This window comes from Sapajus apella, unplaced genomic scaffold (genome assembly GCF_009761245.1).
Source record: "Sapajus apella isolate SASKATOON/1434 unplaced genomic scaffold, GSC_monkey_1.0 scaffold99, whole genome shotgun sequence".
In the NCBI taxonomy this organism is placed as follows: domain Eukaryota; kingdom Metazoa; phylum Chordata; class Mammalia; order Primates; family Cebidae; genus Sapajus; species Sapajus apella.
The window spans coordinates 7,283,016-7,307,809 of NW_022437039.1; the positions used below are offsets into that span (position 1 = coordinate 7,283,016).

Genomic DNA, 24,794 nt, shown 5'->3' on the forward strand with positions numbered 1-24,794 from the left:
GAGGACCTCCTGCAGTAATGGAACATGAAATTCCAGGTAAATGTGAAAACAGCTACCTGTTTTAGGGAAAGGATCCACTTTAAAATGTTCTGCTCCTCTGTCTCTTTAAACGAGCACCCAGGTCATATGTCCTGACCCTCTAGTCTTTAAAATACTGTGTGTGTGTATGGGTGTGTGTGTATTTACAAGTTTGGCCTCAAGAAAAACTGACAACCCATTCATGGTAGCTGAAGAATGATAGAAGCTTCAAGGTGTTCAAGAGAAGTGTTACAGAAAGTCAGCACTTATTTGAAGCTCCTTCATTGATATGATCAGAAATATGGAAAAAAACAGTGCCTTAGAGGGAAAACCAGGCAGCTCTCTGAAGAATTTTAAAAACAGGAACAAGGATTTCTCAATTTGCAGGGATCTCTGGAAGCGGGCCCTTTCAGATGAAGGCGGCAGGCTATAGTTAGAAAGAGATACATGGTGAAGAGCATTCTGTTACTATAAATTCACTTCCAAAAGCCAAACATATGTGTGTGCACACACACATAAATACCACATCTATGGAGGAGATAAATCAGCGTATGACATTTAGCCCTTCCTAAATTGGGAAAAATATAAAATTACTACTTTTTTTTTTTTTTTTTTTCTATAGCGTGAGAATAAGAAGGAAGGCATCTCACTCTAATAAGATCGATCTGGGAGAGCATTATCTACATTCCTCAGTGCAGCTCATTCAGTCATTCACTCATTCAGTCTCCCAATAGTTGCAGGTGTCCACAGGCCAATGAGAAAAAAGACTGATATCATTCCAGTCGTCACAAGGCTGGCTGGCTTATGCCTACCTCTCAGAGTATGGTCCCGGACTAGCGGTGCTGGCCTCTTCAGGGAGTATGTTGAACACAGATTTGTGGGTCCCACCCTAGACCAAATGAATCATAATCTCACCCAGGAGTTCACATTCAGGTTTGAGAAGCACTGTCCTAATACAACCTAATTTCTAAAGGTTTGCCACAAAGGAGGGCAATCTGGAATTTCTATTTTACTCATGACCTATAGACAGAGAATCATTAAATGGAAAGATTAATAAAGGCAGCTATTTACAACCCAAACACCCCATCCAATCAATGGAGATGATCCATCCAAAACATTGCTGATTTGTCTAATTGCAAAAGACCATGGAAACAAGCAAATAACTCTACAACAGCGCTAAGGGAATCTGGGATGTATTATACAACCATTTCATGATTCATCAGTATCCAGGGACCCTCCCAGGAAGGAAGAGATGGGTTCAAGTTGCAGGGTGAGAGGCTTTGGAGGAAAAGTTTGCCTGTCTTGGTACAGAAACTGAAAAGTCTCAGATTCCAACTCCAACACTCAAGCCCACTAATGGATGGATTGGCTCCAAGATCGGCAGGGTAACAGATGGAAGTGGAAGAAAAAAACATCATTTTCCCCAAACTTGCTGAGTCTGATGAAGATATCGGAAGATTTGGATGCAGCCAGCATGATTAATCTTACCAACTTTACCTTGAGTTTCACTTTTGGCGGGGGAATGGCATCAGCTTAAAAGTTAATTACCAGCAAGAAACAAATCATGCAGCTGATGTGCACATTATAAACAAATTAAGTTCTTAAAATAGGCAACACGCCACTTGGAACAATGGTTTATGAACCCATGGGTGCATGAAAATAATTGTGGAAGGTGAACAAACTAATAGCTAAAGTATGTGAATGAAATGAGGGCAAACTGCAGATATTAATGAAAAAGGAAAGGGAAACATGGTCAACCTCTCATTTTGTAAACAGTAAGCCATGCAGAATGATCCAGGATGCAGCCCCCTGTGGAATGACGATGGAGGCCCCTGACAGAGACAGGGCTCCCCAAAGATACAGAAGCAGCCGGAGTGCAGAGAATCAGGGCAAGAGGAGGGGGTGCCCAGCTGGGGAATCTCAGATCAAAGCTGACAGCAGCAGAGCCCCACCACACGAGGGTAAATTCAGAGGCGTGTGGGAGGGGAAGTTTCTTTCCATTGTAGAAAGTTGGAAATTCAGTCCAAAGATTTCCATTGTAGAAAGTTGGAAATTCAGTCCAAAGTCTTCATTGTACAATCAAAGAGACCAAGCACAGAGAGGGGAGGTATTTCTCCCAAAATCACACAGGAAGTGTCAGAGCCAGGACTTGAACTTTGGCTTCCTGACTCCAGGTCACACTTCCTTCTCATTCATCAGGGGTTGCAAGCTCTTGTGCCTACAGGGTCAGGCAGGGGGCAGAAATGCAAGAACCTGGCTTGATGTGAAGACTATGGGCCACTAGGGTCCAACAGAAATCCGTAAGAATTTTTTAATAGAAGTGGAAAAATACCTCCCAGATTCCCTTATCCCTAATAGCCATCTCAGTTTGGACTAGCCACAGTTCAGGACTCAATAGCCCCATATGGCTAGTGGTTACCTTATTAAACAGTGCAGCTATATGCAGTGACGGCAAATTTTAAAAACCAGAGAGAGGGTGACCCATCTAAAATGGGACAGCAGCCACAATCCCAACCAGGATGGAATGTGGAACCAGATGTTCAGTTTTCAAGAAAAGCCAGAAATCCAGATATTCATGTGAAATCATTCAGTACTGAAACATCTGTGAAATGAAAAAATTACTGTGCTACCCAGAACGCATCTGGTAACTGGAATTGGCATATGGGCCCACAGTTTGCAATCTCTCTCTCAAAGAAGCAAAGAGCAACTGCATTAGATAATCATCTTAAGCATCCTTAGGAATCTAGTCAGTATCAACCACCTTTAACAACAAATTCAAGTCTCGATTCTTAGTCCTTCGCTATGTGAAACTTAATGAGTTCATTCCTCTGAGCCCCAGTTTTCTCATCTTTAAAATGGGAATAATCTCTTTCATGCGCATGTTCTAAGGGCCCAGTGGGAAAATTAAATGTAAAAACAACTTGTCAATGTCAAAACACTGTACAAATGTAATAGTTGTTAGTGGGACAGTCTCAGAGAATAGGACATAGCCAACCATCACGATGACATCTGAGACCCCATCACTACTGTCACTAGGAGTCCAAGCCCTGCCTGTCTGCATCCTGATCCTGAAGTTTAGAAGAGCTTTCTACAGGAAGAGTGTTCTGACTTTCTAGTCTCTTTACACCCACTGTAATCCATACCAGCCTGTATGTAGCCTTGGACACTAAATTCACTGATAAATTCAACAAACACCATTGAGCATACACATTGCATCAGTTGTTCTGAGAACTGGGGATATTTACTGGAGTGGATAGTGTGGGAGCTCAGCACTATTTTTGCGAGTCCTTTGAGCCCATCTCTGTACACCTGCAGCCTTTCCCTGAAGACTGACTTTGGGCTATGGAAGCTCCGCTACGCATATCTGGGAATTTATATCACTGCCAGGGTAGTCTTTAGCCACCGACTCATAAGGACAGGATAGAAAGCCCAGCTGCTCCTAGACTCGAGGTGGCACAAACTCTAAGGTGTCAGGTACCCATCTCCGTACCCAGAGCTTCCTGCAGTATCAGGCTGAGGCTGAACTTGATCTGAAATGTCACCCTTGCACGGCTACTTCCCATTCCTGATCTTTTTGTCAGTTTCTCCTGGAAGCAGTCTCCTAATAAGTCACTTGCCCATGAACCCTCATCCCAGGGCCTGATTCTGGGAAAACTTGACCTAGGGCACAGACATTATTATTATCCATACACAGCCCTGCCCTCAGGGAGCTCTCCAGCTATCTGGAGAGGCTGATGTGCCACAAATAAAATAATGCTTCATTTGCCAGATGTCCTTTTAGGGGAAAGTGCTGTATTTGTTTGGGAGGATATTTTAACAAGTTCACTGAGGGCAAAATTGATTCCCAAAGGGCATGAATGCTGCTGGTGCTAAGACTTCAAGAGGAGGAAATTGCTGTGTGTGTCACAATGAGAGGGCTTTCTTTGTTCGTCAGAGCAGAACAGGAAGGGGAGTGCCAGGACCTGGAGGGAAGGCCAGGACAAGTGAGCATGGAGTGATATGAAACCTCTCATCTTCAGTGAGGTGGTGAACAACATGCAGGCACAGTTGCTGGAGATGGAAAAGGCAGCTAGGAACTGATCTCTTGAGAAGTCTTAAGGAGGGATTTGGACTATCTCAAGCCATAGAATCAGGGACATTTGAGGCCAGTTTGCAAGCTGCCACCCACGCCCACCAGGAAAACTACAGCAGCCTCCTACATGATGTCCTGCTTCTATGCCTGCCCTCTCCCACACTGTGGACTCCCCACTGGCAGCCAGAGTGAGCCTTTAAAATGCAACTAGGTCTTGACACCTATATTTACTCAGTTCTTGAGCTTGAGGCCAGGTCAAGAACTGGGATCCCAAGTAGCTGGGATTACAGGCATCTGTCACCATGCCTGGCTAATTTTTGTATTTCAGTTGTGCCTCTGAAATCTTCCAATAGCTTCAAAGATAGGCGTGGTGGTTCATACCTGTAATCCCAGCACTTTGGGAGGCTGAGGAGGGTGGATCACCTGAGTTCAGGAGACACCAGCCTAGCCAACGTGGTAAAACCCTGTCTCTACTTAAAAATACAAAATTAGCCGGGCATGGTGGTACACACCTGTAATCTCAGCTACTTGGGAGGCTGAGGCAAGAGAATCACCTGAACCTGTGAGGTGGAGGCAGTGAGCCAAGATCACACCATTGCATTCCAGCCTGTGCAACAAGAGCAAAATTCCATCTCAAAAAAATAAATAAGTAAATAAAATAATAAAATCCTCCAATAGCTTCCCATTGTATTTGGAACAGATCCAGTGGTTCTTACCCCATCTTCATGTACTCTGTAAGATCCATCTTTCTGGTCTTCTGAACATGCCCATCTTTCTCTGACCCCAGGGCCTTTGCACTGGCTGTTTGCTCTGCTTAGACCAGTCTCTCATTCCCTGCCCCAGTCTTCCAGGACAGGGTCCTTCTCATTATGCAGCTCTCAGCTCAAATATCTCCTCACTTGAGTCTTTCCTTATCACTATGAATTTTAGCACCTGCCTTGATTTATTTATTTATTTATTTATTTGAGACAGTCTTGCTCTGTTGCCTAAGCTGGAGGGCAGTGGCACCATCTCAGCTCACTACAACCTCTACCTCCCGGGTTCAAGCAATACTCATGCCTCAGCCTCCCAAGTAGCTGGGATTACAGGCATGTGTCACCACGCCTGGCTAATTTTTATATTTTCAGTAAAGACAGGGTTTCACCATGTTGGCAAGCCTGGTCACAAACTCCTGGCCTCAAGTGATCTGCACACCTTAGCCTCCCAAAATGTTGGGATTATAGGCGTGAGCCAACGCACCCAGCCCCACCTCAATTTATACCACACAATCCTACATCATTTTCTTCATAACACCTATCATCCTGAATTTGAAACATCAATTCATGCATTCATGTGTTTGTTTTCTCTCTGCTCCAAGAACATAATCTCTATGAAGGCGGGGGCCTTATTCTATTTACCAAAGTGCCTCCAGAATCTGGCATATAGTGGGTACTCCACAAACATTTGTGGAGTGACCCAATGAGCCCCTGAGAGACAGGGGACCTCCAACAGGCATTGGAATGACACAAACGTGATGTTCACATAAGTGTGCATCAGAGAAGAGTGTACCAAGCATTCTGAGAACCCAGAGGTGGCAGAGAAGGTTCCACAGAAGAGAGGTTATTTGAGCTGAGCCTTGATGGGCTGGACTTCCTCTTGTTTAGAGTGCCTTTACTGTTTCTCAACAGCTCTAAGCTCCTTATGACTCTGGATGCTCTGATTTTGTAGATGATGTTCTCTCTCTCTCTCCATGAAGCACTTCATTCTTCACCTGGTTCATTTCTGCCCACACTTCAGGTTTCAGCTTAAATGCCACTTCCTCAAGCCAAGCATTCCCAGACCCACTCTCATCCAAATTAGGTCCTCTTTGCTGATCTCTCTGTTAGCATCCTATCTTGGTCATTCTTAGCACCCACTCTTTGGGTTTCCCTGACTAGACTGTTAGCTCCAAGAGGGCAGAGACTATGTCCTCTTCACCAGTGTATCCCCTGCACCTAGGGTAGGTGCCTAAAACTCAGTAGGGGTTCAGTAAATATTTGTTGGTAAATAAATATGTGGGCAGATTTATTCATGGAAGACACAGAAGACAGAGGAGAAGACTTGGCCTCTGCCAAGACTTTTTGTTCCATGGGACCATGTATATTAAGCTTGCCAACTTTCTGACTAACTGGTCATTTGAGTTGTTTATTGCTTGGTTTGATAGTTAGTTGGTTTTGTCTTTTTCACATCATTCAGACCATTATCTCTGAGATACCTGCTAATTTGTTGTGTTTTATGTTTCACTGTAGCAGACCGAAAGACACAAAGAAGCCTCCTGAGTAGTTAAGATTATAGGCGTGCACCACCACACCCAGCTAATTTTTGTATTTTTAGTAGTGAAGGTGTTTCACCACGTTGGCTGGGCTGGTCTCAAACTCCTGACCTCAAGTGATTCGCCTGAGGTCGGCGAATCAAAATGTTGGCATTACAGACATGAGCCACTGTGCCCAAACTCTGCTGTCTTGGGTGGCTTAAACAATGTATTTTCATGCAGTTCTGGAGACTGGCAGTCCAAGATCAAGGTGTAAGATGGCTGGGTTCTGGCAACAGTCCCCTTCCTGGTTTATAGATAACCACTTTCTCACTGGGACCTCAAATGGTGGAGAGGGAACAAGCTCTCACATGTCTTTTCTTATAAGGGCACTAATATTATCATGGGGGCCCCACCCTCATGACCTCATCTAACTCTAATTGACTCCCAAAGGCCCTGTCTCTCAGCAGAGTTCAAGGCAGAAAATACTGGTGCCCTTGGAAAGTTACAAATTGTTTGGTATGCTAAGAGAACAAGGTGCATGGGCAGAGAAGATGTGAGATGGGCAGGAGAGGCAGGGAGATGGGACACCTGGATGGAGCTTTCCATTATCCCTGTTTTCCCTGCCAACTGGACAGGTCCCTACAATTCTCCTCTGCACCTGCATGCCTTGAGTGATGAAGGAAGGAGTAGGTTTGGTTTTTTCAGGGTCTCCTGAGATAAAAGAAGAATCTTTGTAGCTGCCAAAGGGAAGAAACCTGCCACATGCCAGGAAGGCAAAAGATAAAGAAAGAGTGAATAGTTGTTTCCTATGATGAGTTGAGGACCACCATGGGTCTGGACCAGCAGACCAGGAAGCATGCTCACACCAGAAGAGATCCAAAAAGAAAACCAAATGAATTAGGTGAAGCTGTGTTGCTTGAAACTACCTAGTTTGTTCCCATGATAATGGCTTTCTGGAGAAGGATGATTGGATGAAGAATGCTTAAAGGTCAGGAGACTGGGAAAGGGAGATTCTGGGAGAAGTTTATTAGTCAGCTGAGGCTGCCCAGACAAAATACCATAGCCTGGGTGGCTTAAACAACATAAACTTATTTTCTTGCAGTTCTGGAGGCTGGAAGTCCAAGATCAAGATGCAGCTTGGTTGGTTTCCAGTGAGGGCCTGCTTCCTGGTTTATAGCTAACTACCTTCTCACTGGGACCTCACATAGCAGAGAGAAAGCAAGCTCTCACAAGTCTGTTCTTATAAGGGCACTAACCTCATCATAGGAGCCCGATCCTCATGACCTCATCCAACCTTAATTAACTCCCAAAGACCCTATCTCCCATCACACTATGGGTTAGAGCACCAGGATATGAATTAGCAGGGTATACATTCAGTCCATACAGGAGGCATTCATGGTCATTCTAGTGGGAGAAGATGTGGGTCACAAAGATACCTACCATGGTAATCATCAGCACTGCTCACCAATATTTTCAGCTTTCTAGGCTCATGATGGGATACAATTCCCTGGGCCCTGTGGAGTCAAGTGGGGCCATGTGACTACTTCTGCTCAGTGAGCAGAATTCGTGTCATTCCTGATTGGAGCATCTATGTGGCAGTGCAAGACCCTCCAGAGATCTGCATAGCATGGTCTTTCTCTAAGAGGCACTGATGTTTCTTCTCAACTCCTCTTTCTCTCCTTTTCCCTCAATTTAGGGAAATCTAATTCTAATTGTAAGCATTATGAAATTCTAATTGCAAGCATTATGGAATTCCTAATCTTTTTTGTTGTTGTTGTTGAGAGAGAGTCTCGCTCTGTTGCCCAGGCTGGAGTGCAGTGACGTGATCTCGGCTCACTGCAACCTTTCCTCCCAGGCTCAAGTGAGTCTCCTGCCTCAGCCTCCTTAGTAACTGGGATTACAAGCACACGCCACCACTCCCAGCTGATTTTTGGATTTTCAGTAGAGATGGGTTTCACCCTGTTGGTCAGGCTGGTGTCAAACTCCTGGCCTTGTGATCTTCCCTCCTCGGCCTCCCAAAATGCTGGGATTGCAGGTGTGAGCTACCACACCTGGCCTAGAATTCCTAATTCTTTTAATTCTCCTAAGGACTTAGACTTTAGGACACTAAAGGCAGGTACTTGCAGACTTTCTTCTGTTTTTTTGTATAGTCCCATCTCCCACCTTATGCAATGAGCCCAGCCATCTGCTTAGATTGGGACTGAAGGGAGCATGGAGTAAAAAAAGGAAAATGAGGAGAAAGTACATCAATGAATATTTCAAAAAATACTATTGACATCTTCAAATTCATAATTCATTCCTTTGTCATCTTTATTCTGCAATCAACCCCCTCCTGTGAATGTTTTATTTTAGACATTGTATGTTCTAGACCTAGAAGTTCCCATTGTTTCTTTCTTATTATTCTGTTTGAGGCTGAAATTTCTAATTTTTTCATTTCTTATGAGCAGGTTTCCCTTAGATCACAGAGCATTATTAGAATAGCTGCTTTAAAAATTCTTGTCTGGGCAAGACGTGGTGGCTCACACCTGTAATTCCAGCATTTTGGGAGGCCAAAGCAGGTGGATCACCTGGGGTCAGGAGTTTGAGACCAGCCTGGCCAACATGGCAAAACCCTATCTCTACTAAAAATACAAAAATTAGCCGGGTATGGTGGCACATGCCTATAATCCCAGCACTTGGGAGGCTGAGGCAGGAGAATTGCTTGAACGTGGCAGGGAGGAAGTTGCAGTGAGGCGAAATCGCACCACTTCGCTCTAGCCTGGGTGAGAGAGTGAAACTCCATCTCAAAAAAAAAAAAGAAAAGAGAAACAACTTGTCTGCTAATTCCAACATCCAACATCTGGGTTACCTTGGAGTTGGTTCCTATTCATTGTCTTTTTGCTAAAGAATGGGCCACGTTTTTCCATTTGTTTGCATTGAGTGATTTTAGATTGTATCCTAGATATTATGAATATTACATTGTAGAGACTCTGGATTCTGTGGCATTTCTCCAAAGAGTGTTGATTTTTTAATGTTTGTTTGGAGGCAATTAACTTGGTTGGATTCAAACTGAAAACTCTACCAGTGGGGCAGCAGCTTATTTCTCAGGTCATCTCTTTTAGCTTTATCTGGGCTCTTTTAGGGTTTGCCTGGTGCATAGATACTTCAGAAGTCAGCCAGATATTGGGGCAGAATTTATACACAGAGTTAAACCTTGCCATCTCCAGGTCACTTTCCCATGAGAGCAGATGTCTGTAACTCTATCCTCTGGCTCCTCAGCCCAGAAGGACTGCAGGTTTTTCTGTTGGAGTTTTAGCCACAACCACCCATCCTTTAGGTAGCTGAGATTTTTTAAATAATTTTTTTCAGGGATTATATTTGTTATCTGACGCAAGATCAGCCCAGTAGGCACCCACTTGTCCATTATCAGAAGCAAAATTCCACATTTCCGTTTAAAAGGGTGTTTCACTCTTAAGAAAAGTCAAAAGTATGTTATGTCATAGTCCAGAACAAGCCTTTACAGACACATGTCTCTCCATTCATAATAGCCTACATCATTTTTCACAGCCCTGTAAAAATTCCATCTGGGATATGCAAGAGTCAAAAAAACCATTTTGGAAATGACTGGGTTTGCTAGATAATTTGGCAGTTTAAATCATAGCTTTGCTCCCATTTTACTGATAAGGAACCCTGGGCTCAGAGAAAATATGTGGATTAGCAAATTCTCAAAGTTACAAAAGGATAGATCCAGAGTTTGCTCTTAGGTGACTGGGATGTTTAACAGAAGCAGGAATTGTCCACAAAGAAGAGATCTCCTGGGTCATACCCCTGAACTTTAAAAATCAGATTGTGTCTACCTACTCTAAATAGCACTACTCAGGCTTTAGACGGAAATCACACAATTATAAGTGACTGGGCAGGACAAGAACAGTGGGGTTGGCTGGGCATGGTGGCTGACGTTTGTAATCTCAACACTTTGGGAGGCTGAGGCAGGCAGATCATCTGAGGTCAGGAGTTCAAGACCAGTCTGGCCAACATGGTGAAACTTCATTTCTACTAAAAATACAAAAATTAGCCAGGCGTGGTGGCTCACACCTGTAATCCCAGCTACTCAGGAGAATGAGGCAGGAAAATTGTTTGAACCGGGGAGGCAGAGGTTGCAGTGAGCCAAGATCATACCACTTTACTCTAGCCTGGGCAAAAGAGCAAGACTTGGTCTCAAGGGGAAAAAGAAGAACACTGGGGTCCTGTGATTTGTTTCAGGGTCATCCCTCAATGTCACACTTAATGAAGTTCACATGACTACAAGTTGATGGTCCTGTGTAAACCACAAACTTAGAAGCCCCAGTCCCAATCTGTCCACTTTAAAATCTCCCCAATGTGTCTTTGTAAATTACAAAGACCAGCCTTTTTCTTCTTCTGCTGGCAGGGCTATAAATTGCCTTTTTTTTTTTTTTTTTTTTTTAGCAATACCTTATTAAAATTGTTTGAACCCTTTCACCAAGGAATTTCACTTCTAGGAACACAGCCTAAGGGAACAATCACAGAAGCACACTGAGATTTATGTACAAAGATTAACACTGCAGCATCATTTGTAATGGTGAAAAATTGCAAAGAATTGAAATGTCCAAAAGTAGCAAATGTTTAAATAAAATATGATACAGCCATACCATAGAATATCAATATGCAGCTGCTAAGAATCATGTTCCTGGAGAAATTTAAGGACATAGGGAAATGCTGATGTATATAATGTTGAACTAAGTAAAATAATGCAGAACGCAGTTTTCTATGTAATATGGTTCCATTTATATGTATGTGTATGTATATGCATGTACAAGTATATAGCTATCTTGGTTTATATCCAAAAAAATATACAACAAAATGTTAACAGTGATTATATCTGGGGGGTTGATACTATATATAATTTTTAAATTTTCTTTCTTCTCCATATTACTATCTCAAATGAGAATGTAATGCCCTTAAAAGCCCAAAAAGAAATATTTAACTTGTAAATGTCATCAAGAGAAACCAGTGTGTGAAAGGGCAGAGACATGGTAATATAAATCATTAAATACCACAATTTCAATTCTCCAGGAGAATGATGACATTTCAAATTAAATTAACAGCCATGTATCAGTTCCTCTGCTACATAACAACTACAAAATCTCAGTTGATGAAAGCAAAAGCTCATGTGTCTGTAATTGACTGGAGTTGGCTGACCTAGGCTGAGCTCTCACTGGTATATCTCTGACTGAGCTGACACTAGGGTGGGTTGGGCTGGTTGGTATAGTGTCTTGTTCCACTTGCTTCCCATCCTCTCCCTGGGACCGGTGGGCAGGTGCGTGCCCATGCAAGTTATTCTCATGGTGACGAGAGAGGCACAAGACAGCAAGCCCCATCATGCAATTGCTTTTCAAGCTTTTGGTAACATCAAACCTGCTGCTGTCCCATGGGCTAAAGTGAACCACATGATCAAACCCAAATTTAAGGGGCAATCCTGCCTCTCCAATGGCAGAAGTTGCAGGGGATCAGTCAAAGATCTTGAATACAAAGAAGAATGCAAAACTGAGCCATTCATTCAATTTACCAGTGGTCACCATCCTAGGGGAAAGATGCTTGCATGTAGTGAGAGTGGGAAATCGTTACTTCATAGGTCCCTTATTCAGTTAAAGATAGATTCCTGCAACTCCATCTTCAAAACCACCCAGCCAAGACTTTTTTTCCTTTTTTCTTTTCTTTCTTTCTTTTTTTTTTTTTTTTTTTTTTGAGAGAGAGAGAGAGTCTCACTCTGTCTCCCAGGTTGGCATGCAGTCGCATAATCTTGGCTCACTGCAACCTCCACCTCCTGGGTTCAGGCAATTATCCCTGTCTCAGCCACCCAAGTAGCTGGGATTACAGGTGCCCGCCACCACGCCTGGTGAATTTTTGTAATTTTTAGTACAGATGGGTTTTCAACATGTTGGCCAGGCTTGTCTTGAACTCCTGACCTCAGGTGATCACTCACCGAAGCCTCCCAAAGTGCTGGGATTACAGGCATGAGCCACTGCGCCTAGCCTATAATCTTTTTATTCCATGGAAAAACTTTTTATTCCATTGCAAAGACCAGCCTCTTTCTTATTCTGCTGGCAGGGCTATAAATTGCATGCCAACTTTCTCACTGACTGGTCTTTTGAGTTGTTTATTGTTTGGTTTGTTAGTTGGTTGGTTTTGTCTTTTTCACATCATTCAAACCATTAATTATCTCTGAGATGCCTGCTAATTTGTTCTGTTTCATGTTTCACTCTAGCAGTCCCAAAGACACAAAGAAAAATAACAGTGTTCTGGAGGGCAAGTGATTTGCCAAGGAGCTTATAGGTCAATGCCACAACGCGCAGCCACACAGACAGGGTATTGTGAGACTCCAGGGCTGTACTGTCCAAATGATAGCCTCTAGGCACAGGCAGCTATTTAAATTTAAATTTTAATTAATTAAAAATAAAATTTTAAAATTATGTTCCTCAGTCACACTAGCTACATTTCAAGTACTTAATTCCCACGTGTGTCCAGTGGCTATTGTAATGAACAGCACAAACAGAACAGGTCTACCTTTGCAGAAAGTGCTAGAGGACAGCATGGCTCCAGAGAGTGTCATTGACCCAAACTGGACAGTGCTCCCTAGAGCTGTGCAACCCAGCAATCCTAACACAGCAAGCCAGATCACTCATGCGCAGATCTCCTGGAGCTCACTACAATTCCATCCGTGCTGAGTTTTTTGGTCAACATTTCTAAAGGCATTTACTTTTTTCATTCTTTCAACTTAATAAACACATACCTGCTATTCTTCTACTGGAACCAGGTCCTGCCAACCTAATCCATCCTGGATATGTTTTGCAAAATAATGGGTTTCTTTGATGTTCTAGTTCCTCTGCTTAGGAGCCTTTGTGATCTGGTCCTGCAGCCCCTCTTGGTTCTCATCTCTCAGTTCTTGCCTCACACTCTTGGCTGCAGTCATTTGTGGTTCACCACACATATATTGTGTTGTTCTATGGCTCTGGACTTTGGGAGTTTATTATTTTTTTAATTGATGAGATCTTGCTCTGTCATCCAGGCTGGAGTGCGGTGGCAGGAACACAGCTCACTGCAGCCTCGAACCCTTGGGCTCAAGTGATCCTCCCACCTCCGCCTTCCTAGTAGCTGAGATTATGGGCATGCACCATTGTACCCAGCCAACTTTGGGACCTTTGGATATCTGGTCCCTGCAGCCAGAATACTACTGTCCTGCCTGTCACCTGCACTTTTAAAGCTGACTTCCAGCCTGCCCTCTGAAGGAGGCTTTCCCTGACAACACTGTCCAGATGCTTCTCCTCCACTCTCGGGTCCAACAGTACCCTGGGCTTACTTTCATCCTCACCCCTCTGCTACTATTATCTCACTTCCCTTCCAGGCTGTGAGCTCCCTAAGGGCAGAACATCTTGTCTAACTCAGATCATTAAAGTGGCCCTGGAGCCAGACCCACCTAGGTGTGAACTTCTGTTTCTCCACTTGTTGGCTGTGTACTCATAGGTAAGGTGCTTTAACTTTTCTGTACCTCATTTTTCTCATTTGTAAAATGGGGATAATATAATGTGGATGTTTGGCCAGAGTGCAGTGGCTCACGCCAGTAATCCCAGCACTTTGGGAGTGCCAAGGAGGGAGGATCACTTAAGGCCAGGAGTTTGAGACCAGCCTGGGCAACATAGTGAGACCCTGACTCTACCAAAAATTAAAAAATTTGCCAGACATGGTGGTACACACTTTTAGTCCCAGCTACCCAGGAGGCTGATGTGGAAGGATTACCTGTGCCCAGAAGTTTAAGGTTGCAGTGAGCTGTGTTCACATCACTGCACTCCAGCCTGGGTGATGTACTGAGACCCTGTCTCCAAAAAGAAAAACAAAATTGGGATGTTTTGCTAGTGTATTAATCAGAGTTCTCCAGAGAAACAGAACCATAAGTTAAATGTAAAAATGGAGGCCAGGTGAGGTGGCTTATGCCTGTAATCCCAGAACTTTGGAAGGCCAAGGTGGGGAGATCACTTGAGGTCAGGAGTTTGAAACCAGCCTGGCCAACATGGTAAAACCCCATCTCTACTAAAAATACAAAAATTAGCCAGGCGTGGTGGCAGGCACCTGTATTCCCAGCTACTTAGGAGGCTGAGCAGGAGAATTGCTTGAATCCAAGAGACAAAGGTTGCAGTGGTTCGAGATTGTGCTGCTGCACTCTAGCCTGGGTGGCAGAGTAAGACTCCGTCTCAAAAAAAAAAAAAAAAAGTAAAAAGTAAAAAAGGAGATGCACTAGAAGAAATTGGTTTATGTGATTCAGAGGCTGATAAGTCCCACTCCTGGCTATCCGCAGGCTGGATGCTCAGGAAAGTCAATACTGTAATTCAGTCCAAATTGGATGACCTGAGAACTAGAGATGCTGAGTGAATGCCAGTCGGAGGGCAGGAGGAGATGGGAATGAGACGGGGCAAATTCTTCCTTCCTCCACCTTTGGTTCTATTTGAGCTCTCAACAGATCGGTTGCTGCCCACTCACACTGGGGAAGGCGGATCTTCTTCACTCAGGCTACTGATTCAAATGCTAATCTCTTCCGGAAACACTCACACAGTCAGAAATAATGTTCTACCACCTATCTGGGCACTCCTGATCCAGTCAAGTTGACATGTAAAACTATCACAGAGGCTGAACTGAGAAATTGAAATGACATGGCTAGGAAACTTAGAACACAGCTCGCACCCTTTAAGGGCCTGCTAAATGTCAGCTATTGATCATATTGATCTTTTTTTTTTTCCCCCTTTGAGACACAGTCTTGCTCTGTCGCCCGGGTTGGAGTGCAGTGGCATGATCTTGGCTCACTGCAATCTCTGCCTCCCAGGTTCAAGCAATTCTCCTGCCTCAGCCTCCCAAGCTAGGACTACAGACATGCACCACCTTCCCCAGTTAATTTTTCTATTTTTAGTAGAGATGGATTTCACTATGTTAGCCAGGCTGGTCTCAAACTCCTAACCTCAGGTGATCCACCCACCTTAGCCTCTCAAAGTGCTAAGATTACAGGTGCAAGCCACCGCACCCAGTATCTACTAATCCTTATATTGTGAAATCTGGCATACAAGAGGTGCTCAGTTATTGCTGCCTGGATTACTAAAATGATAGGAAACCCAAAATACTTTTTAAAAAGTACCCATGACTTGTCATGGTGCTGCAGAAGACCACTTTTAAGAGGCCCTGCTAAAGGAACTGAGAACCAAACTGCTTATTATCACCAAGGAGGAAGCATAGCTCTGTGTCTGGGATGGTTTTCCCTTCTGATATTCCTAGCCAGGGAACAATGCCAGATTTCCTTGAGAGGCTGCCCTCCTAGCTTCGAGCACGGTTAAAGATTTCCAGAAAGTACTTCCATCAACAGATCAGCTTTGAGGCATCTTAAGGTCCTGTCAGAATAATCATCATAAAATGCCTAACATGGATCAGGCACTTACTATGTATCATTGATTCTTAAAGGGAGGCAATCCCCCCACACATACACCTTGTGGACATTGATCACATGCTTGTGTATAGCACTGGGGAAAGGGGGTGGGCTGCTACTGTCATCTAGCAGCCAGAGGCCAAGATTGCTACTAAACATCCCACACTTCCCAGGAGAGCCCTCACAATAAGGCATTATCTCACCCAGAATGTCAGTGTCAAGGCTGGGAAGGCCTGCTGCATTCCAAGGCATTGAGCATTGTGTTATCTCATTTAATCTCCATACTGATGTTATTAGGCACTATTTATTGCCACCATTGCCCCACTTTCCCAAAGAGGAAACTAAAGCTCAGGTACGCAAACTCCCCAAGGTCACACAGCAAGAAAGTGCGAGAAAGGCCAGGCGGGGAGTCTTATCCCTGTAATCGCAACATTTTGGGAGGCTGAGGAGGGAAGATTGCTTGAGGTCAGGAGTTTGAGACCAGCCTGAGCAACATGACGAAACCCTGTTTCTACAAAAAATACAAAAATTAGTTGTATGTGGTGGTACACACCAGTAGTCCCAGCTACCCAATAGGCTGAGGTGGGATCCTCGCTTGAGCCAGAGAGGTGGAGGCTGCAGTGAGCCCTGATGACTCCGGATGACAGCGAGACCCTGTCTCCAAAACAGAAAAGTGGCAAAGGCCTGATTCAAACACAGGTGGCATGCTCTCAGTGGCTACCATATATTGGGACCAACACACCCTTTAAAGCCACATGGTTGTAGCAGTGAGAGCCCTGGTTCTGTCATCAGTTAGTCCTGGGGTTGGAACCCTCGCTTGGTCACTCAGTGGCTGTGTATATTAGTCTGTTCTTATGCTGCTAATAAAGACATAACGAGACTGGGTAATTTATAAAGGAAAGGGGTTTGATGGACTCACACTTCCCCATGGCTGAAAGGCCTCACAATCATGGCGGAAGACAAAGGAAGAGCATGGCAGCAGGCGAGAGAGCGTGTACAAGGGAACTCCCATTTATAAAACCATCAGTTTTATCAACCTCTTGTGAGACTTACTCACTATCATGAGAAGAGTATGGGGGAAACTGCCCTCATGTTTCAGTTATCTCCACCTGGCCCCACCTTGGACATGTGGGGATTATTACAATTCAAGGTGAGATTTGGATGAGGACCCAGCCAGACCATATCACTGTGTAACCTTGGGCGTAGAGTCCTGAAGCTCTCTAAGCTTCTATCTCCCTATCTGTAAAATGGGGGAATGATGTCCACCTCATCGGTTGTTACAGATAAAATCTGACAATGAACACAAAGCCCCCAACAGATTGTCTGACACTCACTAAAAGGTAGCTGCTTCTGTTACTGTTGTCATCATCTACATCACTATTATTATTCCCATTGTCTTGGTGCAGGAGGCCCAGATTCCCTCCCACCTGATCCTAAGGAAACAAGAACTCAGTTTTATAGCTGGTCCCAGGGCGCCAGCTGGCACTCAGAAACCAGTGAGATGCTGTCTTTGCAATGCCAGATTTCTCCCTTGCAGAAGGGAGCCGGTGCTTCAGGAAGCTGCAGCAGCTCCCAGGGGAATGCAGGTGTTGCTCAGGTCCTCGCTGCTAGGAGCCAGAGTCATGACCATGACCTGGAGCAGGCGGCTGGGCCACACAGGCTGTTTCCTCTCTCCCTGGGGAGCCGTTCTCCCTGGTTCCTCCATTGAGAAGCACCCAGGTCCTTCACTGCAGAAACTAGTCATCCACTGGACCCACCCAGATTCATCCTGCCCTCAGAGACTCTGTTACCCAACATGAAAGGAAAGCCAAAGGAAGAGCAGAATTCTTTTCTATTTTGAGATGGAGTCTTGTTCTGTCGCCCAGGCTGGAGTGCAGTGGCATGGCCTGTTGGTTTAGCCAATGGACTCTCCTCCCTCAGAGCCTCAGTTTACCCTACTGTTCTATGAAGATAAACAATTCTCTTGCACGGTGGCAGTCATAGTGATAGTTGTAGTAATAATGGATGATGGTGGTGGCCAGTGCTTACATATTCTTTTTTTTTTTTTTTTTTTTTTTGAGGTAGAGTTTCGCTCTTGTTGCCCAGGCTGGAGTGCAATGGCGCTATCTCAGCTCACCACAACCTCCACGTCCCAGATTCAAGTAATTCTCCTGCCTCAGCCTCTCAAATAGCTGGAATTACAGGCATGTGCCACCACGCCTAATTTTGTATTTTTAGTAGGGACAGGGTTTCAACATGTTGGCCAGGCTGGTCTTGAACTTCTGACCTTGTGATCCACCCGCCTCGGCCTCCCAAAGTGATGGGATTATAGGTGCAAGCCATAACGCCTGGCCTGAAGATAATTTTTTAGAGAAAAATAATTCCCTGTTAACTGTCGGGGGAGGCCTATCTTTTGGAAGGTGCCAAGAGAATGCAATGCCAAAGTGGAAAGAACATGCTAGAAAAGTTTCCAAAACATGGGAGCTGCTGTTGATGAGGGCAGGGCTTTCGTGAAGCCTCTCAGACCCAAGACCAGCATCAATCACTTCATGTCCCCACTAATAACAGTAATAATAATAAGACCCACTACTTACAGCCCACCGTGTGTCAGGCACCATTATAACCGCATTCCATGCATCTTCCCCAATCCCTGTCATCAGTGTGCCCATTCAGAGGCTGTCTGTCAACACATAAAGGACGTTTCAAAGGGGACAAATAAGAATACATAAGCACTGGCCAGGCACGGTAGCTTATACCTCAACTGTAATCACAGCACTTTGAGGTCAGGAGTTCAAGGCCAGCCTGACCAACATGGAGAAACCCTGTCCCTACTAAAAATACAAAATTAGCCAGGCGTGGTGGTACATGCCTATAATTCCAGCTACTTGAGAGGCTGAGGCAGAATTACTTGAACCTGGGAGGTGGAGGTTGTGGTGAGCCGAGATCAAGCCATTGCAATCCAGCCTTGGCAACAAGAGGGAAACTCTATCTCAAAAAAAAAAAAAAAAGAATATGTAAGCACTGACCACCACCATCATCCGTTATTACTACAACTATCACTATAACTGCCACCCTGCAAGAGAAGTGTTTATCTTCATAGAACAGTAGGGTAAACTGAGGCTATGAGAGGGGGATTTGCCCAAAATCACAAAAGAGGTGGGATAGTCCAATGGCTAAACCAACAGGCTTCAGCATTGGTGCCACTGTTCAGATTCTGAGGTGGCTGTTTAGTAACCACATGCCAACTTGAGGAAGTTTCTTTCCTTTCTGAGCTTTCAGTTTGTTTCTCCTGCAAAATGAACAAGTAGATTCAAATACAGGTTAAGTCTGGCTTAGCAGCTCACACCCATAATGCCAGCATTTTGGGAGGCTGAGGCTGGAGGATTGCTTCAGCCCAGAAGTTGGAGAACAGCCTGGGGAAAACAGTGAGGCTCTGTCTATACAAAAAATCCAAAAATTAGCCAAATATCGTGGTGCATGCCTGTAGTCCCAGCCACCCGGGAGGCTGAGGTGGGAGGATCACCTGAAACTGGGAGGTTGAGGCTGCAGTGAGTCATGTTTACACCACTGAAGCAGAATGAGACCCTGATTGAAAATAATAATAAAAAATAAATAAACAGGGTAAAGTAATGATTCGGCCTGATTGTTTTTGTTTTTCAGTTAAAAATTTAGCTCTAGAGTTCAGGAAGTAGAGTTTAGATGTTCTGTGTTTTCTGAAGATAGATTCCTCCCTGCCCTTACAAAAAGAGGAAAGAATTGGCCAGGCATGGCGGCTCATGCCTGTAATCCCACACTTTGGGAGGCCAAGGTGGGCAGATCACCTGAGGTCAGGAGTTCGAGACCAGCCTGACCAACATGGAGAAAACCCATCTCTACTAAAAATACAAAAAATTAGCCAGGTGTGGTGGCACATTCCTGTAATCCCAGCTAATTGGGAGGCTTCGGTAGGAGAATCGCTTGAACCTGGGAGGTGGAGGTTGAGGTGAGTCAAAACCATGCCATTGAACTCCACTCCAACCCCCTAAAAAAAAGGAAAGAAAAGAGGAAAGAACTTTCTATTGTGAATAATCTGTTAGCTTTGTTGTTAATGGTCAGTGAAGATCCTCTTGATCTGCCATAAAGGCTGCTATGAGAGAAAAGACATTAGCAGGGCCGGGGTGTAGAGGGAGAAAGGGCTAGGTTAGAAAGGAGAGGCTGGAGTGGAGAGAAAGGAAATTCAACACCAGAGTCCCTGAGCCAAGCATAGATCTCAAATGAGACTAATGCCCAGGAAATGCCAGGTGAGAGGTCAAGAGAGTACAGACAGGAACACATGGCATGCCCCAGGTCACACCAAAGGCTCTCCTGGTGACAACCACTCCTTCTCAATTGAGGTAAGAAGAGGCTCTGCCCCACGGTCAAGGTCTTCATTCCCACCATCGTACAGCTGCTCCAAGAGCACATAACCTCCCTTGACAACAACGCGCTCCCGCCCCAGACAACCATAAGATCCAAGGCAACCTCTGGACACCAAGTAGGGCAGTGAGGAAGACACCCATCCCTATATAGGGGGGTTAAAGGGGACCATATACAGACATTCTGAGCTAGGACAGTGAGAGGAGCAGATGCCATCATTCTATTAGCTATAATTATTGTCATTATCTCTTATTTATTTATTTTGAGACAGAGTCTCACTCTTGTCACTCAGGCTGGAATGCAATGGTGCAATCTTGGCTTATTGCAACCTCCGCCTCTCAGGTTCATGTGATTTTCCTGCCTCAGCCTCCCAAGTAGCTGGGATTATAGGTGTCCACCACCATGCCTGGCTAATTTTTTTTTTTGTATTTTTAGTAGAGACAGGGTTTCACCATGTTGGCCAGGCTGGTCTCGAACTGCTGACCTCAGGCGATCCGCCCACATCAGCCTCCCAAAGTGCTGGGATTACAGGGGTGAGCCACCATATCCAGCCTATTTATTTTATTTTTTGACACAGGGTCTCACTCTGTTGCCCAGGCTGAAATGCAGTGGCACAATCATGGGTTACTGTAGCTTTGACCTCCTGGGCTCAAGCAATCCTCCCATCTCAGCCTCCCATGTAGCTGGGACCAGAGGTGTGCACCACTGCGCTTGGCTAATTTTATTTCTTTAGTGTAGAGATGGGGGTCTCACTATGTTGCCCAGGCTGTTCTTGAAATCTTGGGCTCAAGTGGGCCTCCTGCCTCAACCTCTCAAAGTGCTGGGATTATAGGCATAAGCCAACACGCTTGGCCATCATCATTTTCATCATCATCTCAGGCTGGGCTGCAGACTGGTGAGGGATCTCTGTTCCCAAGTCGTTCCAAAGCTGCTGGCCCTCCAGCAGTGACAGCTTTCCCCTGCCTAGCCAGGCACCTGGAGGGAATGCCATTGCTGCTGTTTACCACCCCGGCAACTATGCAGCTGGTCGGCAAAGACACCGCTGAGTGGCAGGGAATGAGGGGTTCAGGCAGTAGCCGGGTCCCTGCTTGCTCTGCCTCCAAGGCAACGGGGTGGTGCTGGGGGAGGACAAGACTTTTATACACAAAGCAGATGCACCATAAACTCATACTCCCTGGGCACAGACACTCCGGGGGAAATGCTGCCGATTTTACCCACTCATTCCTCTGAAAATAACTGCACACACTATCTGCCAAGTTTCCGGAACAGAACAAGTGCTGAGGAATAGGGAACTGATGGAGAGAAGTTTAGGATAGTAGGAAGGAAACCACATTGCTCTGCCTGAGAACAAGTCCCTGAACGTGAAAAAAGTATTCTGCAATAGCTTTTAATAATCATAATGCTAATTGCTATCATTTTTAAAGCAGCTACTCTGTCCTGGCTCTGTGCTTCATATATATAACATTCCATTTAATTCTCCTGGTACTACCAATGTCTTCACTTTGACAGACGAGTAAAGTGAGGCTCAGATAGGTTCAGGAACTTTCCCCAAGGTCGCATAGGATAAAATAGCAGACGCATGATTCAAAGCCAGGACTCTCCGACGTCTGAACTCTTCCACTATACAGCTCCCTGCCAAACAATTTCTTCACCTGTACCTCTCAATAATAGATGGATGGGGCTGGGCGCGGTGGTTCACGCCTGTAACCTCAGCACTCTGGGTGGCCAAGGTGGGTGGATTACCTGAAGTCAGGAGTTCAAGACCAGCCTGGCCAACACGGTGAAACCTAGTCTCTACTAAAAATACAAAAATTAGCCAGGTGTGGTGGTGAACACCTGTAATCCCAGCTACTTGGTAGGCTGAGACTTGAACCCGGGAGGCACAGGTTGCATTCAGCCAAGATTGCGCCACTGCACTACAGCCTGAGCAACAAGAGCAAAACTCCGTCTCAAAAAAGAAGGTAATAGATGGAAAGAAGGAAGGATGGATGGATGGATGGAGATGGAGAGAGAGAGAGAGGATGAGGTGAAAATATCTATGAAGAATACAAAACATATCTCTACCATTCACTTTTGTAGATGAGGCAGCTGAAGCTCCCAGAGATTAAATAAAACTTGCTCTAAGTCACTCAGTTATTTGGAATCAGAATTATCAGTTTTTCTCCTTTTTTTTTTTTTTTTTTTGAGACAGGACACCACAGCTGGCTAACATCTTAGTTTTATCCCCTATCAGAGTCATTTTGGAATTACAGCCTCCAGAGCTGTAGGGCAATGAACTTGTGCTGTTTTAAGCCACTAAGCTTATGCTAATTTGTCACAGCAACAAAAGGAAAATAACACAACGGGCTTCTTAGCCTAAGATAAAACTGTACTTCACAAAATAGCAAATAAAAAGATATTTTGGGTCTGTGTTACATTCATGCAAGAGGAGATATCAGCCAGGCACAGTGACTCACGCCTGTAATCCCAGCACTTTGGGAGGCCAATGTAGGTGGATCACCAGAGATCAGGAGTTCGAGACCAGCTGGCCAACATGACGAAACTCTGTCTTTACTAAAAATACAAAAATTAGCCGGGTGCAGTGGTGGGTGCCTGTAGTCCAGCTACTAGGGAGGCTGAAGCAGGAGAATCACTTGAACCTGGGAGGTGGAGGTTGCAGTGAGCCAAGATCACGCCACTGCACTCCAGCCTAGGCAACAGGTGACTCCATCTCAAAAAAAGAAAGAGGAGATGTGAAGAAAGAAGCAGTGTGAAAGGACAGACAAAGCAACAGAGATATAAATATAAACGGGAATAACAGAAGACAACAGATAGCTACTGTTATGAGCACTGAATTGTGTATGCTGCCCCACTTCCATTAAAAAGATATGTGGGGGCCGGGCGCGGTAGCTCATGCCTATAATCCCAGCACTTTGGGAGGCCGAGGTGGGTGGATTATGAGGTCAAGAGTTTGAGATCAGCCTGGTCAACATGGCGAAACCCCATCTCTACTAAAAATACAAAAAATTAGCCAGGCATGGTGTTGCATGCCTGTAATCCCAGCTACTGAAGAGGCTGAGGCAGGAGAACCATTTGAATTACGGAGGCAGAGGTTGTAGTGAGCTGAGATCATGCCATTGCACTCCAACCTGGGTGGGCAACAAAAGGAAAACTCCATCTCAATTTAAAAAAAAAGATATGTGGGATGTGGTGGCTCATGTTTATAATCCCAGAACTTAGAGAAGCCAAGACAGGAGGATCACTGGAAGCCAGGAGTTCAAGAATAGCCTGGGCAACATATCAAGACCCTCCCACCTCAGCCTCCTGAGTAGCTGGAACTATAGACATGTATTACCATGCCTGGCCAATTATTTTTAATTTAATTTATTTTAAAAAGATATATGGAAGTCCTAACTTCCAATACCTCTGAATGTGACCTTATTTGGAAAATACAGTCACTGCAAATATAATTAGTTAATATGAGGTCTTAGTTGCATCCCTAATCTGATATGTCTGGTGTTATTATAAGGGGCAGCCACTTGAAGGAGGAGACACACAGGGAGAACTTCCCGAGGCTGAGACTGGAGTTATGCAGCTGCAAGCCTGAGAACACCAAAGATTGCTGCAGAAACCACTGGAAGCAAGAAAGAGGCCAGGGAGGAGTCAGAGGAGGCATGGCTCTGCAAACACCTTGATCTCCTGGCCTCCAGAACTGTGAGACTATACATTTCTGTTGTTTTAAGCTGCCAAGCTCATCATACCTTTTGACTGTAGCCCTACAAAACCAATATAACTGCTTTCAGGAAGTCCCAGCTACTGCACTTTTGGGGATACTGCTGCTAATCATGTTGCATTTTTGCAGCTCTAGGCATGTATTTTCAGCCCCTCACCCCCAAATCAACATTTACTGTATTTTCCTGTTTCTGAAATTTCCTACCTGAGGTATATACATTTCATATAATCTGACCTTCTTTCTTTCTTTTTGTTTCCTTCCTTCCTTCTTTCTCTTTTCTTTTTCTTTCTTTCTTTCTTTTTTTTTTTTTTTTTTTGAAACAGAGTCTCACTCTGACACCCAGCCTGCAGTGGATATGATTATGGCTTGCTGCAGCCTCGACCTCCCAGCTCAAGCAATCGTCCCAACTCAGGCTCCCAAGTAGCTGGGACCACAGGTGCATACCACCACACTCAGCTAATTTTTTGACTCTTTGTAGAGACAGGTCTCACTATATTGCCCAGTCTGGTTTCAAATTTCTGGGCTCAAGCAAGCCTCCTGCCTCAGCCTCCCAAAGTGGTGGGATTATAGGCATGGGTCACCATGACAAGCTCCTTCCTTTATCATAACCACCAAAGGCCATGTTTAAATTATTGGTGCATCATCAAGAGCACTTTTTTTTTTTTTTTTTTTTTTTTGGAAACAGAATCTCTCTTTGTCACCCAGCCTAGAGTGCAGTGGTGTGGTCAAGGCAAACTGCAACCTTGACCTTCCGGGTCCAAGCAATTCTGCCTCAGCCACTCAGGTAGCTGGGATCACCAGCATGCACCACCATGCGCAGCTAATTGTTGCATTTTTTAGTGGAGATGGGGTTTCGTCATGTTGGCCAGGTTGGTCTCGAACT

General features: G+C 44.8%; 1 long non-coding RNA gene across 1 annotated transcript; it reads left to right on the forward strand.

Annotated features, from left to right (window-relative positions):
• Positions 1-24,147, forward strand: LOC116536334. The gene is made up of 3 exons (XR_004262577.1): positions 1-36; positions 13,765-13,883; positions 23,708-24,147. It is a non-coding gene; the product is annotated as an uncharacterized LOC116536334 (long non-coding RNA).
• The last annotated feature ends 647 nt before the right edge of the window (positions 24,148-24,794 follow it).